The following is a 17,247-nucleotide window of genomic DNA, read 5'->3' as shown; positions in this document are numbered from 1 at the left end:
CACGTAGTCTTCTTTGTTCAAGACTGAACAGATTCAATTCTTTTAGCCTGTCTGCATATGACATGCCTTTTAAGCCCGGAATAATTGTGGTCGCTCTTCTTTGCACTCTTTCTAGAGCAGCAATATCTTTTTTATAGCGAGGTGACCAGAACTGCACGCAATATTCAAGATGAGGTCTTACTAGTGCATTGTACAGTTTTAACATTACTTCCCTTGATTTAAATTCAACACTTTTCACAATCTATCCGAGCATCCTGTTAGCCTTTTTTATAGCTTCCCCACATTGTCTAGATGAAGACATTTCTGAGTCAACAAAAACTCCTAGGTCTTTTTCATAGATTCCTTCTCCAATTTCAGTATCTCCCATATGATATTTATAATGTACATTTTTATTTCCTGCCTGCAGTACCTTACACTTTTCTTTATTAAATGTCATTTGCCATGTGTCTGCCCAGTTCTGAATCTTGTCTAGATCATTTTGAATGACCTTTGCTGCTGCAACAGTGTTTGCTACTCCTCCTACTTTTGTGTCGTCTGCAAATTTAACAAGTTTGCTTACTATACCAGAATCTAAATCATTAATGTAGATTAGGAATAGCAGAGGACCTAATACTGATCCCTGTGGTACACCGCTGGTTACCACACTCCATTCTGAGGTTTTTCCTCTAATCAGTACTTTCTGTTTTCTACATGTTAACCACTCCCTAATCCATGTACATGTGTTTTCTTGAATCCCAACTGCGTTCAGTTTGAGAATTAATCTTTTGTGCGGGACTTTGTCAAAAGCTTTCTGGAAATCTAAATAAACCATGTCATATGCTTTGCAATTATCCATTATCGATGTTGCATCCTCAAAAAAATCAAGCAAGTTAGTTAGACACGATCTCCCTTTGCCTAAACCATGTTGACTGTCTCCCAGGACCCTGTTACCATATAGGTAATTTTCCATTTTGGATCTTATTATAGTTTCCATAAGTTTGCATATAATAGAAGTCAGGCTTACTGGTCTGTAGTTACCTGGTTCAGTTTTGTTTCCCTTTTTGTGGATCGGTATTACGTTTGCAATTTTCCAGTCTGTCGGTACCACCCCTGTGTCAAGAGACTGCTGCATGATCTTGGTTAGCGGTTTGTAAATTACTTCTTTCATTTCTTTGAGTACTACTGGGAGGATCTCATCCGGCCCAGGGGATTTGTTTATTTCAAGAGCTCCTAATCCCTTTAACACTTCTGCCTCAGTTATGCTAAAGTTATTTAAAACTGGATAGGAACTGGATGACATGTGGGGCATGTTGTCAGTATCTTCCTTTGTAAAAACTTGTGAAAAGTGATCATTTAATTTTTTTTTTTTTCTTCATCTACGATTTTGCCATTTGTATCTCTTAAACATCTAATCTCCTCTTTGAATGTTCGCTTGCTGTTGTAATATTGGAAAAACATTTTGGAATTTGTTTTAGCTCCCTTAGCAATGTTCATTTCTATTTCTCTCTTGGCCTTTCTAACTTTCTTGAGGTATAGAAGACGGAGAACGGGAAAAAGGAAGAAGGTATGGCCCTTTGACCGAATGGTCATGGACCATAAAGGAGGACTGTAGGAGCCAATTTGCTTTTCTGGCTCACTGTACATGTGCAACGAAGAGACTGAGAACAGAGGATGGAAAAATACTAGCAATTGACTTGTATTTGATTTGTACAAAGAGTGCAAGAACAATGGAAGGTTACAAAGTGTGGAATGTGTGCAAAACTGTTATGGTTAAATAAAATATACATAGCTGAAGTGCCGGCACTGAGTGATGCAACTCCTGTGTAGAATGTTCCATGTTACTTATACAAACTGTTAATATGCTAATAGTGTTATTGTGAATTTACTGATTTCCATTACGTGAGAGCAGATGTTGAACTGCATGATGATTTGAACTTGGCTCTCGCCAAGATAAGCACCAACTAAGACGTAGCTTTGCAGTAAACTAATGTGATCCATCTGCATCTCCATCCATTTGTGTTGTTTTCCATCTGATGATGTAAATATCCTTCTGTCTGGTGTTGATTGCTGAAGTGTAATGTTGGCTCCAGGGATCAGCTCATTTTGCCTCCCCAGCGCATCAGCACACACAACGGCTTCAATGCTGGCTCCGGGGATCAACCCAGTGCGGTCTCTCCAGTGCATCAGCATGACAACCGTCTGGATTGAGCTAAGTAGGGTACATCTCTGGGGTCTTCAAGTGGGCACCTTCCATCCTCTGTGTTTCGTTTACTAGTCCACGACACCTCAAGACAGCTCAACGGTGATTCTGGCGTCCCAGCATCACCCCCCTCCATCACCCATTCAGCTCAGACCAGCTTACTTTTTTTTTATCATTGTTAGATTTTGTTTGATATTTTGTAGGGTCCCATCTCATTAAATGGTCACGCAAATGAATATCCCAGACACATGTCGCATAGGGTGCACTTTACTTTCTTAGAAAATAATTGTCAAACATCTGAAGGCATTGTACCATGGTCGATATTTGTTAACTGTAGCACAACTGTTAACTTGCTCCGTTGTTTACCCTGAAGACCCCCACGTGCTGATGCAATCCGATCTGTAAAATCTGATGGGGATAAAAAATGAAAGGCTGAAAACTCAAGTCTAGTAACCCTCTGTGTGATTCTGTGAATTCTAACCAAAGTATTACATGAAAATGAATGACAAAACAAGCATTGGTTTGTATGATATTGACAGTCACTATAATTGTTAATATATCAGTGGAGGCTCCTTAGAGGAGGCAAAGGAGCCTCCTCAACTTTTCAAAGGAAAAAATAAATAAACACACACATATAGTTGCTGATTGTTGCTATTGTAACATGAGACATAAGGTACTCTGTGTGTGTGTTCTTTTTTTCACTGTATGCAAAGTTGCCTCACTAGTAATACAGTAACAGCTTTCAGAATGTCAAAAATGACTTTTACAACAAGAAAATCCTCAGCTAAAAGGCTTGGAAATTTCAAACTAAGTCTAAACTTGCAAGTCAGTTAGTTCCCTGTTATTGTAGGCATTTTTTTTTTTTACCTTAATGACTGGTGATAAGCAACCTCACCTTTTTTATTATATATATAAGGATTATATATATATTTGGATTATATACAATTAATAATATATATTATATACATTTTCAAGTTTGAAAAACTTATTGGGCAAAAACTTCAATGTTATGATAAGAATAGTTAGTTAAGAAAAGAAACAATTCAATAAAATATTCTTTTGAAATATTTGAAAACAATTTAATAAAAAATTACTCTTCAATGCAGACAAACTAAAACCACATGGAAAAGAATAGAAGCCGGTATGTAGATTTACACTTTTGTGTTGTTCACTGCGCTTGCGGTGTACATAAGTTCAATTAAATCAACTTAATTACATTTTTTTAAATGGTAAAAACTGAAATCAGAAAATAATAAAACGGATGTCATTGGGCCCAGACTCATTTATGAACCTGTTTTTCATTTAACAATGTTAATTTGTGATGTTAAAGCTGAAAATCATGTTTTCAGTATTAACTTAATTGTGTTGAATTTGTTCTCAATTCTAGATCGATTGAATGTGTAGCAGTAATGTTATGATATGTTAGAAAATATTATAATTTAAATCAGAATGTTGTAAAAATATATGGAAGCATGCTTTAAAATATGTTACATTGTATTTTGTTTTATGCATGTTTTGTATATTTAAATATATTTTAGACATATATTCCCAACATATTTCAAAGTATATGAAAGCATATGCTCCTTTCTGTTTCATACTATATGTTGGGAGGTATTTTAAAATATATATGTCAGTGAATGTCTAAAATATATTTAAGTATATAATTAGTTGTGACATTTTATTAAGACAAGTATAAAATACACATTTAGTCATAAAATTTCAGTGGTAAATCATATATCTACGTTTACATATATAATAGTATTATTTGTAAATATATATATATATATATATATATATATATATATATATATATATATATATATATAATATAATGAAATTTTTTTCTGTATGAGGTGGGCTGTGTGAGGCTACCCAGGTTTAAATAAGTTCGGGTGGGGTACGTTTCTCCTGCCAGGACCAGGGGCATTGCATATTAAGCAAAAACAATTTTTACACGTTTTATCTCTTTATCGACACACAACCAATAGTGGCGTTGATTTGTAGTTTTTAACGGGTATTAATAGCGTTTTTTAATATTTATTATGGAGAGGGAGGGGGAGGCGAACTTTGTCATGACACAACAGCTGTAAAATAATTCTGACCTTCACAAACAGGCTTTTCAGGCTCCGATTATCCGGTGACTGTCTGAAAAAAATATTTCTGAAGGCAAGGTAAGACTGGCCTCCAGCACACCATGATATACTGTAGCTACTATTTTTCTGTGGTATTATACGATACATTTACATTATCAACTAGTACATTGCACAGACATGCATTACTTTACTGTATCCTCTATGGCTTGCATGTTTGATTGCTAGAAATATCAACAGCACAGCACTGTCTATATTGCATGTTTATTGATTTGTACCAAGATTTGGTGGTATTGTGTTAAACTGTATTGCAGTATAATATAGTTTCGATGGACCTAGGCTGACAGAAATATGTCCGGGATTAGTCTAAAGAAAAAGTGGCACCCCTAGCTCACCGTTTTGCTAAAACAGATCAAACGAAATACAGATCACTTTCAAATGCATTTCAAAACACACACAGATCTCAAATAATACACAATAATAGAAAAACTCGGAATACAAAAATTATATCTATTTATAAACTTACCGTGTAAAACTAAACACACAAAACAAATGTACAGAAATGAATGTATCTTTCCCACAGCTATTTTCATGAATGTAACCTTTATATTTCTTATTCCTTTAAGTTCAACACCAATAAAACAACACTATGAAGGATATTTTATGCCAAAATGAAAAATAAATTAATGAATAATATTTGTTTAGTTCGACTATTTATTTATGTATGTATTTACTTATTTATTTTGACATTTATTTATTTATGTATTTATTTATGTATTTTTCATTTTGGCATAAAATATCCTCCATAAAGCACATAATACAAAAGTAATAATTAAAATAGTAAATGCAAAAATTCTCATTCTGAGCATTGGTTACGGGTTGACTCTGGTGCCCTGCCCACGGTTTGCTTCGGCCTGGAGTCAGACTCTGATATCTTCCTGGGCCGTAGTTTCACGGCTTGGTTCAGGGTCGGCACCCCAAAACGCACAATGGAAACGGCTCTTCACAGGTCGGGTACGACAGTGGAAACGGGGTATTAGTGTTTCTAAGCACAGGGGGCCATCAGCAAGCTTTTACAAATATTGTTATTTCTCACCCCTCTACCTTCCCGGATTACAGTATGCAGCTGTCTCACATTAAGCGTCTCCATTGGGCTCTCAATGCAAGAACTTTTCCAGGGGCAATTATGTTTTGTAACTAATGACCTCACCTCCAAGTAGATAAGCCTAAGCCTTTTTAATCAAATTATTTAAAGTAATAAATGATATTACTGTAATAAATGATACATAATATTGCAGGTGACCACAATAACAGATAGCCCTTCTTTTAAAAGTCACTCTTAGAGGAATAGCAAGTTTGCTTCTGGTGGAATCTGTGAATCTCCTTTGACAAAATGTTAAGTCATGCTCTGCGAAATGACTTGGGATGAATTTTGACAGCCTTTCAATTGTCCTATCTCAATTACTATGGTAATTTACATCCCTTTCACAGTGACACTGGGTTTTATTTATCTTACTACAAATAGAAACAAGGTTTATCCCTTACCTAAAAAATATAAAAAAACAAAAGTAGGTGAACAGTCTGTGGCAACAGTAGATGATTTTTTTTCCTATTATTTTGATACTCTTGACGAATGCTGAAATTAACCTTATTCCTTTTGCATGGCATGCTGACAGTTATAAAGAAAATTGCTTAATAAAGAAAATTGCTTTCAGAAAGGCAGTGTGCAGACATGCTACTGACCAATCATCAATTTTGTAGACATACGTAATATGCTAGGAAAGTCAATGCATCATTTGTTTAGCAATGGGTATAATAACCATGAACCTGGTTGTAAATAAACCAGCAAGATGGGATCTCATTAAGGTTTTATTCAGTGAAGAATCCAAAAAGTTATTGTAAATATAAAACTGCTATACAGTTATGCTTCTGCTAATGCATTTTTTTTTTTGTTTACAGCAATCATTATTATTGCTACATAAATATCAAACCACAATCTGAGTACCATGATGAATCTTTAATCTTAGGAGAACATGTAAATAATTAATCTCAGCATACTATAATTTATTACAGTACGCTATAGTCATATGATGGGGTGGGCAGAAAAAAAATTGACTGTAGTGTGAGAGATACGTGGGTGGTAATGAGTGTAAAATTAAACCTGTTACTTTTCAAAATGCATCCAGTGTTCTACATTTTCAGAATCCTAACATGGACACCCTCACTTCAACACAGTAAGTTAACGTTTGTATATGTATTAGTGAAACGTACATTCAATGTATTATAGAAAGCGAGTGGTGTTTATTTTTAATAACTGAAATTAACTGATTTTGCCAAATAATAATAAAACCTGATAAAATCTGCCCAAACTGAAAATAAAAATTTAAAAAAAACTCAAGCCCTATGTGGCAGGCTGGCGAGTGGATAGAGGCCCAGAGACAGACTGCAGTTCAAAAAAATAACTATTTTATTATAAATAAACAAAAATAACGTGCACAAGGGCAAAATAACAGATACTCAAACACAAATAAAGCAAAAACAAAACTCACAAAAATAAAGTTTCCAGGCTGGGCAATGCCTTCACTGGATTTAGAAAATTCAAAAACCACAAAACAAACACCAACCTGCTTCCTCAGCTCCCTTCTCTCCAAATGAGAAGCAGAGGCCTCCTTTTATATCAGGTGGCTGGGCGCTGATTGATCGTTAATCAACCTAATCAACTAATCAACCCCAGCCACCTGAACATAATAAACCCAGGCAGGCAGGGGAAGTTAACCCCATCCCTGCCAATTTAAAAAGGGCAGAGCTTTGCTCCCACCACATGTACAACGTACACCGGCCGCAATCGGCCAACTCCCCCCTTCCCCCCCCCCCCCCCCCCCAAGAGTCCAATTATGTCCCTTGGGTGGGCTGTTATGGTGGGTGGTGGTGGGCGGGGTTGATGTCGGAGCCCCCAAGCCTTCTTTGGTTGAGGGGGCCCCGAATCTCCAAGGTAGCATGGCGACGGCGGCCCGGCTCCCTCTGGTGGCGGAGGCGGCGACGGCGGCCCGGCTCCCTCTGGTGGCGGAGGCGGCGACTGCGGCCCGGCTCCCTCTGGTGGCGGAGGCGGCGACTGCGGCCCGGCTCCCTCTGGTGGCGGAGGCGGCCCCTCCCTCTCGGGCTCTGAGAGCGGCAGCAGGCGGCCAGGTCCTCTCTGAGAGGACAGCGAATCCTCTCCGGCTCGGGCTCTGGTGGAGGAGGCGCAGAGCCCTCCCTCCTGGGCGGCCCCTCCCTCTCGGGCTCTGAGAGCGGCAGCAGATCCTCCTCCCTCTCGGGCTCTGGGAGCGACAGCAGATCCTCCTCCCTCTCTGGCTCTGGGAGCGACGGCAGATCCTCCTCCCTCTCTGGCTCTGGGAGCGACGGCAGATCCTCCTCCCTCTCTGGCTCTGGGAGCGACGGCAGATCCTCCTCCCTCTCTGGCTCTGGGAGCGACGGCAGATCCTCCTCCCTCTCTGGCTCTGGGAGCGACGGCAGATCCTCCTCCCTCTCTGGCTCTGGGAGCGACGGCAGATCCTCCTCCCTCTCTGGCTCTGGGAGCGACGGCAGCTCCTCACCCCTCTCTGGCTCTGGGAGCGACGGCAGCTCCTCACCCCTCTCTGGCTCTGGGAGCGACGGCAGCTCCTCACCCCTCTCTGGCTCTGGGGAGCGACGGCAGCTCCTCACCCCTCTCTGGCTCTGGGGACGACGGCAGCTCCTCACCCCTCTCTGGCTCTGGGGACGACGGCAGCTCCTCACCCCTCTCTGGCTCTGGGGACGACGGCAGCTCCTCACCCCTCTCTGGCTCTGGGGACGACGGCAGCTCCTCACCCCTCTCTGGCTCTGGGGACGACGGCAGCTCCTCACCCCTCTCTGGCTCTGGGGACGACGGCAGCTCCTCACCCCTCTCTGGCTCTCGGGAAGGCGGCTCACCCCTCTTTATTGGAGTGACCGGGGCATCTCCCATGTCTACCGCCAGGTAATTAACCACCATGAGGGCAACCTCTGGGAAGGAGGCCGGGTGGTGTTGTTCCTCCCACTGTTCCCACCTCTCCCCAAACGAGAAGCAGAGGCCTCCTTTTATATCAGGTGGCTGGGTGCTGATTGATCGTTAATCAACCTAATCAACTAATCAACCCCAGCCACCTGAACATAATAAACCCAGGCAGGTAGGGGAAGTTAACCCCATCTCTGCCAATTTCTAAAGAGCAGAGCTTTGCTCTGCCACACCCTAATATAGGTATTTGGTCGACGTGCAACCAGTGTCAATAAAATAAAGAAAACTCCATGAAGGATACTGTAGCATAGTAATTAGGAAGTATGAAATTAAAAACATTTCAGGCACCAGTATTATGTAACAAGATATTAATTTTTTACATGAAAAAAGGTAATACATAACAACATTATTGATTTTGATAGCCCAGGCTTTAAAATCAACTTTATTACCTTTTTCTCAGGATTAAATCAGTTGGTCCCCATATTCTTATGATGTTGTTTTCTTCTTGTTTTATTGATATGCATGTCTGTGTTATGGGTCCTTATGTAGGCTGTCGAGTCCCGCGGCAGATTAATTATCTGGATACAAATTAAGAAAGACAGAGTTGGCAATGCTGCATTAAAATATTCATGTGGTTATACGGTACTTAGCATTTATTTTAATGAGCATCTTCAGGAGCAATTAGACAATAACACATTTTATATTCTCGAAGCAACATAATAAATGTATCAAACCTTTATTATGCTAATCTGGATACAAATTAAGAAAGACAAGAGTGCAATGCTGCTTTACTTCAGTGGTCAGTAAAGTTTTGAAGAGAAAGTACCAGTGCCAGTCTATATCTGTTCCTCTCTGACAGCACCACCAACAGGCCACCTCACAGACAAGACTTTAGTATGAATAAAAAATGACGTATTATGCAGACATTTCACAAGAATTACATTATTCTTGAAGGGAAGTACTTTCTTTTGTAATCTTGTGGGTGCTACACACTCTCCTATAAAATAAAAATGGCTCCTGATACTTGACTTTGGTTAAGTTGGCATACTATTTTTCTGAAGTGAACAAAGAAACTAAACCCGTTACAATCAACCATGTTATATTTATTAATGGCAACATGAAAAACCTATTTACAAAAACGGTATATATATATATATATATATATATATATATATATATATATATATATATATATATATATTCATCCCCCTTTTTGTTTCAAAAAGCTAACAGCATAGGGATCAGTGGTCTGTAACATAACACTGAATAATGTATTGATTTTGTCATAGGCATGTATGGAGATACATGTGCATTTAATATATACTGTTTACAGTTGGTGTCTGGTGGGATAGTCACCCTAAGCTATTGTAAATGAAAATGTGTCATGGTCTCCTATCTCTGTTTGTGGGTTTGACCTATTTTCTTCCATGAGTTTAACTGAATTCTCCCTCTGAACCAGATTTTCATCATCTTCGTCTGGTTCAACTAGATTCCATTGCTGGTCACTGCTGGCATTACTTTCCTTTGATTTGGGCAAGATTAATCCATTTCCAGTATTCACAGCTCTTGGATAAAAGCTGGGGTCTGAACAGAATCTGTTATGAAGTCATCGACTTGTGTCATTTCATTTTGGTTGTGCTGTGGTAAACTCTCTGTAGAAATAACTGTAGTGGTAAGTTCCTGGGACCATCCCTCCCTCACAATCAGAATCAGTCAGATGATGGAGATGCATTTTCTTCTCTCATGCGACCCTTGCTCTCTGTTGTTCTTCTTTCCTCTACAGGTAAGTCATTCACCAACATCAGAAGATTATGATGCAGTACTCGTGTTTGCGGTTCACCAGACTCGGGTTATACTTTTTATACAGGGTTTTCATTGATTTATTTTTTAAATTTGCATATAGTCTTCTCCCAATATGATATTTGCTTTCCTGGTCTCCGTCTTTCTTATGGGTTTCTTACAAGGACCCTATCTCCAGGCTGCAATACTACTGTCCTCAGTACTTCTTCCCTTTCAAAGTTTTCAGAGACTATCCTGTATGCGTCAGTCATAAGTTTTGCGTATTGTTTTGCATATCCTTCTGGTGTTTGTGATTCTTCTCAAACACCATACAATAAATAATATGGTGAATATCCAGTTCATTCATGCCTCGTGTAATTATATGTAAGAACAATTTGTGCTAGATGATCTTTCCAGTTGCTCTTCTCTTTTTCTTCCACTTCTCAGCATCTGCAACAGTGTTCTATTGAACCTTTCAGATGGGTTACCCTGTGGGTGGTATGGTGTGGTAGATGAGCACTCGACCCCAGATAACTGTTCAAGCTTTCGGAACAAACTGTTCTCAAATTCACATCCTTGATCATGATGTAGTCATGTAGGATAACAAAACCTGAGGACAAAATCATTGACAATCCATACAGCTGCAATGTCTCCCGATTTATCCATTGTGCATATGCTTGAGCATATCTTGTGAAATTGTTTACTAGTACAAGCACATATTTGTAACCCCCCTTGTTACGCTCTAAATGAAGTTAATCAATAGACCTTATTTCCAGAGGTGAACTGCTGGAGATACTTCTGAGTGGAGCTCTTACATGGTGTGACAGGACGACTTGTGCTGACAGTACCCAAGCCAGGAAGCTGACTGACACACACCCAGGTGCTTCGAGTTGAAAGTGCTGGTGAGCATATTTATTAAAGTAAAAGACTGAAACAAAACATTGCTCACAGAGCAAAATAAAAAGGTCTGGAACACTGAACAGGATGGCTCTCCATCTGGAGATGGTCACATTCTGCACAAGTTTAATATGGATGGGGAGTTTTAACCATATACATGATGCAAAAACAACAATAACAAAACATTTTGTATTTAAACACTAAATACATTTAAATAATAATAATAATAATATGAAATAATACAAAATGCACACGAGGCGGGGTGTACCCTGTCACAAACACACACAAAAATACCTCCACCAAACAAGTACTGTGTTGGAACTTCCAGCATGAGTACCATTTGTTATCTTTCTTTTACTTTCTTTTTCTCTTCTCTCTCGTTTCCATTCCTCCTTCCAGAATACCCACACAATACAGCAAACGCTACAGGTTTTTATAGATATGGTCATCTCCAGATTAGTAATAAATTAATCAATCTGGAGATGGCCACATTTTGCACAAGAGTTTTTAATTTGTGTGGCCAACGGCCAATTTGTCATATATTCATTAGCTGCCGACCACGCATTCTCATGAGCTGTCTCGCAGAGATGAGCTGCAAATGTCGCTTCTGCCAGACCACATTTAACTATGCAATAATACATCCCTGTTCTTAAATACATCAAACAATGCATTCACCCAATACATACCCACAATAATCCATACAGTGAATACCCAGGCAGGACTCTTGCCCTGCTACATTCCTATACACAGGGCTCTTCTTCCCTGCTACACATGGGTTATCAGCTTCATTTGATTTTGTGTTTGAGACTTTGTTTTTGTAAACACATTTATTTTGTTCTGTGACCATTGTTTTTGTTTAACTATTTTGTTAAAATACACACACCAGCGCTTTCACCCGTAGTATCTGTCTTTGTGTCTCTGCCAACTTCCTGGTCTGGGTATGTCATCCACTCAGCCATCCTGCCATAATGGCACATCTCCTTTCCCAGCCATCTTGCTTCCTTACTACACTACTGAGTCAAATTTGAAGTCAGTGAGTTCTCCAACCCAGTGGTGTCCAACTGTATTCAGTTTTGCAGAGGTTATGAGTAAAAAGATCTGGATCGGACTACCCAACCCTTGGCCATTAACTCTTGTATATACTGTTTAACTTCTCTAAATAGTGGTTTAGGTATAGAGGCATATGTCTTCTGCACTGGGGTGTCATCTTTCAAACAAATCTTTAGCTGTAGACTGGGAATGTTACCAATATTGCCTTCATTTCAGGCAAAAGCGCCTGGCCCCTCATAAAGCATTTTTCTGACATGTTCCTGCTCAGAAATGGGTGCCAAAGATCCCCTTCAGTTGTTTGACTCCCCCCTAGCAGAGAATCTGTCCATGGGTATGCCTTATTCCCCATAACAGCACTGGCTACTGTATTTACTGGGTCACCAGGCGTTGCTTTGTCATCTTCCATCACAGCTCTGTATTCAGTGGCTGGATCAACTGCAGAAATAAAGTAAATATTTCCTCAAACAGTTATTCTCTTGGTAGCCTCTCTGATCAGTCTCCTTGCTTGGTCATTCAGTTTGGAGGGATGGCCTGATCTAGGCAGGGTCTTGGTGGTGCCAGACACCTTCCACTTCTTAATAATCGTCTTGACCTTGCTCCAAGGGATATTCAAGGCCTTTGATATATTCCTTTATACCCATCCTGATCTGTGCCTTTCAACAACTTTATCCCGGAGCTCTTTTGAAAGCGCCTTGGTGCTCATCATTGAGTCGATGCTTTGAAATGTACTACCCAGCAGAGGGAACCTACAGGAACTGCTGAATTTAATTGTAGAGGGTCAGCTTTTAGGACTGCTTCTCACCCCTTCGATAACAGGTTGGATTGTTTTCCAGTGGCTCAAATACTGCTACATCCCTAGTAGTGTGTTTGAAGTCAACTCTACATTACATTAACCAGTGCACTTCCAGTTTTTACAGGGAAATTGCTCTCCTCTTCTTGTTTATCTATGGAAAAAGCTACAAGTCCAATGGCTTTTTTTTTTTTTTAATTCCCATTACTTTGCTCAGCACATGTGCCAGACGTTTAACATCATCCTCAGCCCCACTACTGTTTGCTCCAACTATCTACTCAATGACACTGAATCCTAAAATAGGTCTCTCTAAGGCAATTAGGCTAAGAGGTACCTATATAGTAGGCTGGATGCTGCCACTGCCAGGTATATCAACTTGCACATCAACCCATCCATTAAATCGCAGACATACCATTCACTGCTATCACAATTAGTTTACTGTGCACACCCATTAGCTCTTCAAGTGGTCGTATGGCATGCTTGAAGAAGTATTGTTCTCTTCGTTTCGTATCTAACATACTGACCTGCTCTCCTGTATCTAGTAGTACCGCTACAGCAATATAACAATGTAACACTGATGCAAGCATTTCCATTCAACTAGTTATGTAATAATCTGTCCAAGGATTTGACTGTTCTCAATAGCCTGTGCTGTACATTCTCTTTCTAGTGAAATTACATTTTGTTTCAAGGCAGCTTCGATTTTTACAGCCTTTGTTATACTGACACTCACATTGTTTTGAGTTGTAAGAAAAACAGAACCTGTGGCCTTAACTCACATACAACAAACAACTGGGACTTATCATCTTCCACAATCGCTGCTAGTCCCTCCTCAGAGATCTGTTAACTTTTCCCAGATCAGAAAGATTCATAAGACACCCCACAGTCTAGTGTCCTTTTTCTTTTGTGCCACATTTAAAACAGCGTAAGGATGTTCATTAAACTGACCCCCAGAACAGGAACAGTGAGTTTGCTTTGCATTTTACATCAATAGGTTCAGTTCTGAAACTTCCTTGAGAGCTCTTATGCTTATATCAAATGTTTCTGGATCCTGTTTGGACAATAAGGATTTCAACAGGGAACAAAAGCCCTCAAGGATCCATTCTCTTATGTCTTTTAAAATACTACACACATGCTTTGCTCTTACTTTTCTGATATTCTGCAGTGTTTTATAACCATCCAATATTTTGATCAAGGGTGTCACCATGCCAGAAACTGACAGGAGGATGATAACCTGCCTGGAAAAATAACATTATTATCATAATGCGGCATGTGCAAACTCTCCCTTTAAAGTCAAGGGGAAAAATAATATTTCAAACAAGCACTAGAAATGCTTCAGATTCCCCCCTCCCCCTCCTCTGTCTTTCTTGTACTCATTTTTCTGGGCTTCTATTTAAGAGCTGCTACAGTATTCTAACTTGTGGTGAGGAAAAGTAGCTGTTTTTTATTTTGCTCCAAGGGAAGCATGCAAGGTTATCATCCCTTGCAGAAAATATATTTATTTCATTATATTATTTCAGGACCACACTGCAGGTAATAACACTGCAAACATGCATATCCCTGATGACCGCTTGTATAACCAATACACATCAAATTCACTGCCAAAATAAACAATAGGTTTGCAGATTTCAAGTATAAGATGACAAAATTCATTGAATAGCAAAATACAAGTACACTTAAAAAGAAAACAAGCAACATTCATTTTGTATGAAAGTGCTAGTCAACACAATACATTTATTAAATTGCATTTGACCCAGATAGCACTCTGTCATGATAACACTTCTCATATTTATATACTTTCATATTTACCAGATAGAACAAGATATTTGCCAATATTAGAATACTAAAATTTCCATCTAATTTTCAAAAACACCCTGTTGATGTGAACATTTACAACATAAGGTCCTATCGGCATCAATTAACCCATGACATTTCAGGTTTAAAGAGCGTTATAATAACATCTTGGCTATTGGCCTTGGGTGACAATTACAAGTTTTTGGAGCAGAATATGAAAAAATGTACTCCTTATATATGTGGGAAATTATGCTTTAAATCTTTGGGAACTTGAACAACATTTTATATTCAAAAATAGATATTTAATATCCACTAAGGTAACATGTATTTCATACAATTGATGTTATTTCTTGCACCAAGGTTGAAACAAATTCAGTGTTATTCTATATTACATTGTTCCTTCTGCTCTTTTTTGATTTCATAAAGTTCAGGGTACTTCTCAAGGTCGTATTGTCTGTGCACCATATTACTAATATCTAGTGGTGCAATCGGCACCCTAATTTCTAATTCGATTATCGTATAGACATTTATCAACGATAATCGATGCATTGATGTTTTATTTTTCAAAATAAAGAACAAACATTAGTTTTTTTAACAGAAGATCCAATAACTAAAAACACTGGTGTGCACAACAGTTAAACAAAAAGGCACAACTTGCTTTCAAATTCACACTTCCGTTTGTAAAAAAAAAAATACAAAAGGACTGAAAAAAATATGCATTTGTCTGCATTAGATGTCCCTTTAATAATAATAAAAATAATAATAATAATAATAATAATAATAATAATAATAATATATTAACCGAAGTAATTTTATCTGAACTATGGTTGTTCTTTACTGTTGCCATTGTATGTTCAAAAGCAAAGCAAAACATTTGAATTTATCTCACAAATCCTGACTAATTTAACTATCATACTAAATTCAGCTTCTTTTCATATAATATTGCCATATAATCCAAACACAACATGCTTTGAAACAATTGAACATAAATCGGTAGATTTAATAGATTAAAAAAAAAAAAAAAGATCTGTAAAACAACAATAACCCAGAAAACATATTTACTGAAGCTCTGTTCCAGAAAAGACCAAATACTTCTTCAAACATATTTGTTATATCAGTAGTAACACTCATTCTTAATAAATTTATATTTAGCGTGTTTGGTTGTTAGTAGCTTATTGACCACAGAATCTCATCAAGCAGCTTCTTGAAAGATCCCAGGGTGTTAGCTTCAGCAACATTATTGGGGAGTTGGTTCCAGACCCTCACAATTCTCTGTGTAAAAAAGTGCCTCCTATTTTCTGTTTTGAACGCCCCATTTGTGACCCCTGTCTTGTTTCTTTTTTCAGGTCAAAAAATCCCTTGGGTCGAATTTTGAATGCTTGAATCAGATCGCCACGTAGTCTTTTTTGTTCAAGACTGAAGAGATTCAATTCTTTTAGCCTGTCTGCATATGACATGCCTTTTAAACCCGGAATAATTCTGGTTGCTCTTCTTTGCACTCTTTCTAGAGCAGCAATATCCTTTTCAAGATGAGGTCTTACTAATGCAATGTACAGTTTTAACATTACTTCCCTTGATTTAAATTCAACACTTTTCACAATATATCCAAGCATCTTGTTGGCCTTTTTTATAGCTTCCCCACATTGTTTAGATGAAGACATTTCTGAGTCAACCAAAACTCATATTTCATATTTCCTATCTTTTTCATAGATTCCTTCTACAATTTCAATAACTCCCATAGGATATTGCAGTACCTTACACTTTTCTCTATTAAATGTCATTTGCCATGTGTCTACCCAGTTCTGAATCTTGTCTAGATCATTTTGAATGACCTTTGCTGCTGCAACAGTGTTTGCCACTGCTCCTATTTTTGTGTCGTCTGCAAATTTAACAAGTTTGCTTACTATACCAGAATCCAAATCATTAATGTAGATTAGGAATAGCAGAGGACCTACTACTGAGCCCTGTGGTACTCCACGGGTTTCTCCTCTACTGTAATCAGTACTTTCTGTTTTCTAGATGTTAACCACTCCCTAATCCATGTACATGCATTTTCTTCAATCCCTACAGCGTTCAGTTTGAGAATTAATCTTTTATGCGAGACTTTTTCAAAAGCGTTCTGGAAATCTAAATAAACCATGTCATATGCTTTGCATTTATCCATTATCTATGTTGCATCCTCAAAAAAAATCAATCAGGTTAGTTAAACACGATCTCCCTTTCCTAAAACCATGCTGACTGTCTCCCAGGATACTGTTACCATATAGGTAAATTTCCATTTTGGATCTTATTATAGTTTCCATAAGTTCGCATATAATAGAAGTCAGGTTTATTGGTCTATAGTTACCTGGTTCGGTTTTGTTTCTCCTTTTAGGATCGTAATTACGTTTGCAATTTTCCAGTCTGTTGGTACAGCCCATGTGTCAAGAGATTGTTGCATGATCTTGGTTAGCGGTTTGTAAATAACTTCTTTCATTTCTTTGAATACTATTGGGAGGATCTCATCCAGCCCAGGGGATTTGTTTATTTTATTTTCTAGTCCTTTTAACACTTCTGCCTCAGTTATGCTAAAGTTATTTAAAACTGGATAGGAACAGGTTGACATGTGGGGCATGTTGTCCGTATCCTCCTTTGTAAAAACTTGCGAAAAGTAATAATT

The sequence above is a fragment of the Polyodon spathula genome, chromosome 5 (assembly GCF_017654505.1).
Source record: "Polyodon spathula isolate WHYD16114869_AA chromosome 5, ASM1765450v1, whole genome shotgun sequence".
Classification (NCBI taxonomy): domain Eukaryota; kingdom Metazoa; phylum Chordata; class Actinopteri; order Acipenseriformes; family Polyodontidae; genus Polyodon; species Polyodon spathula.
This window is presented reverse-complemented; position numbering follows the sequence as displayed.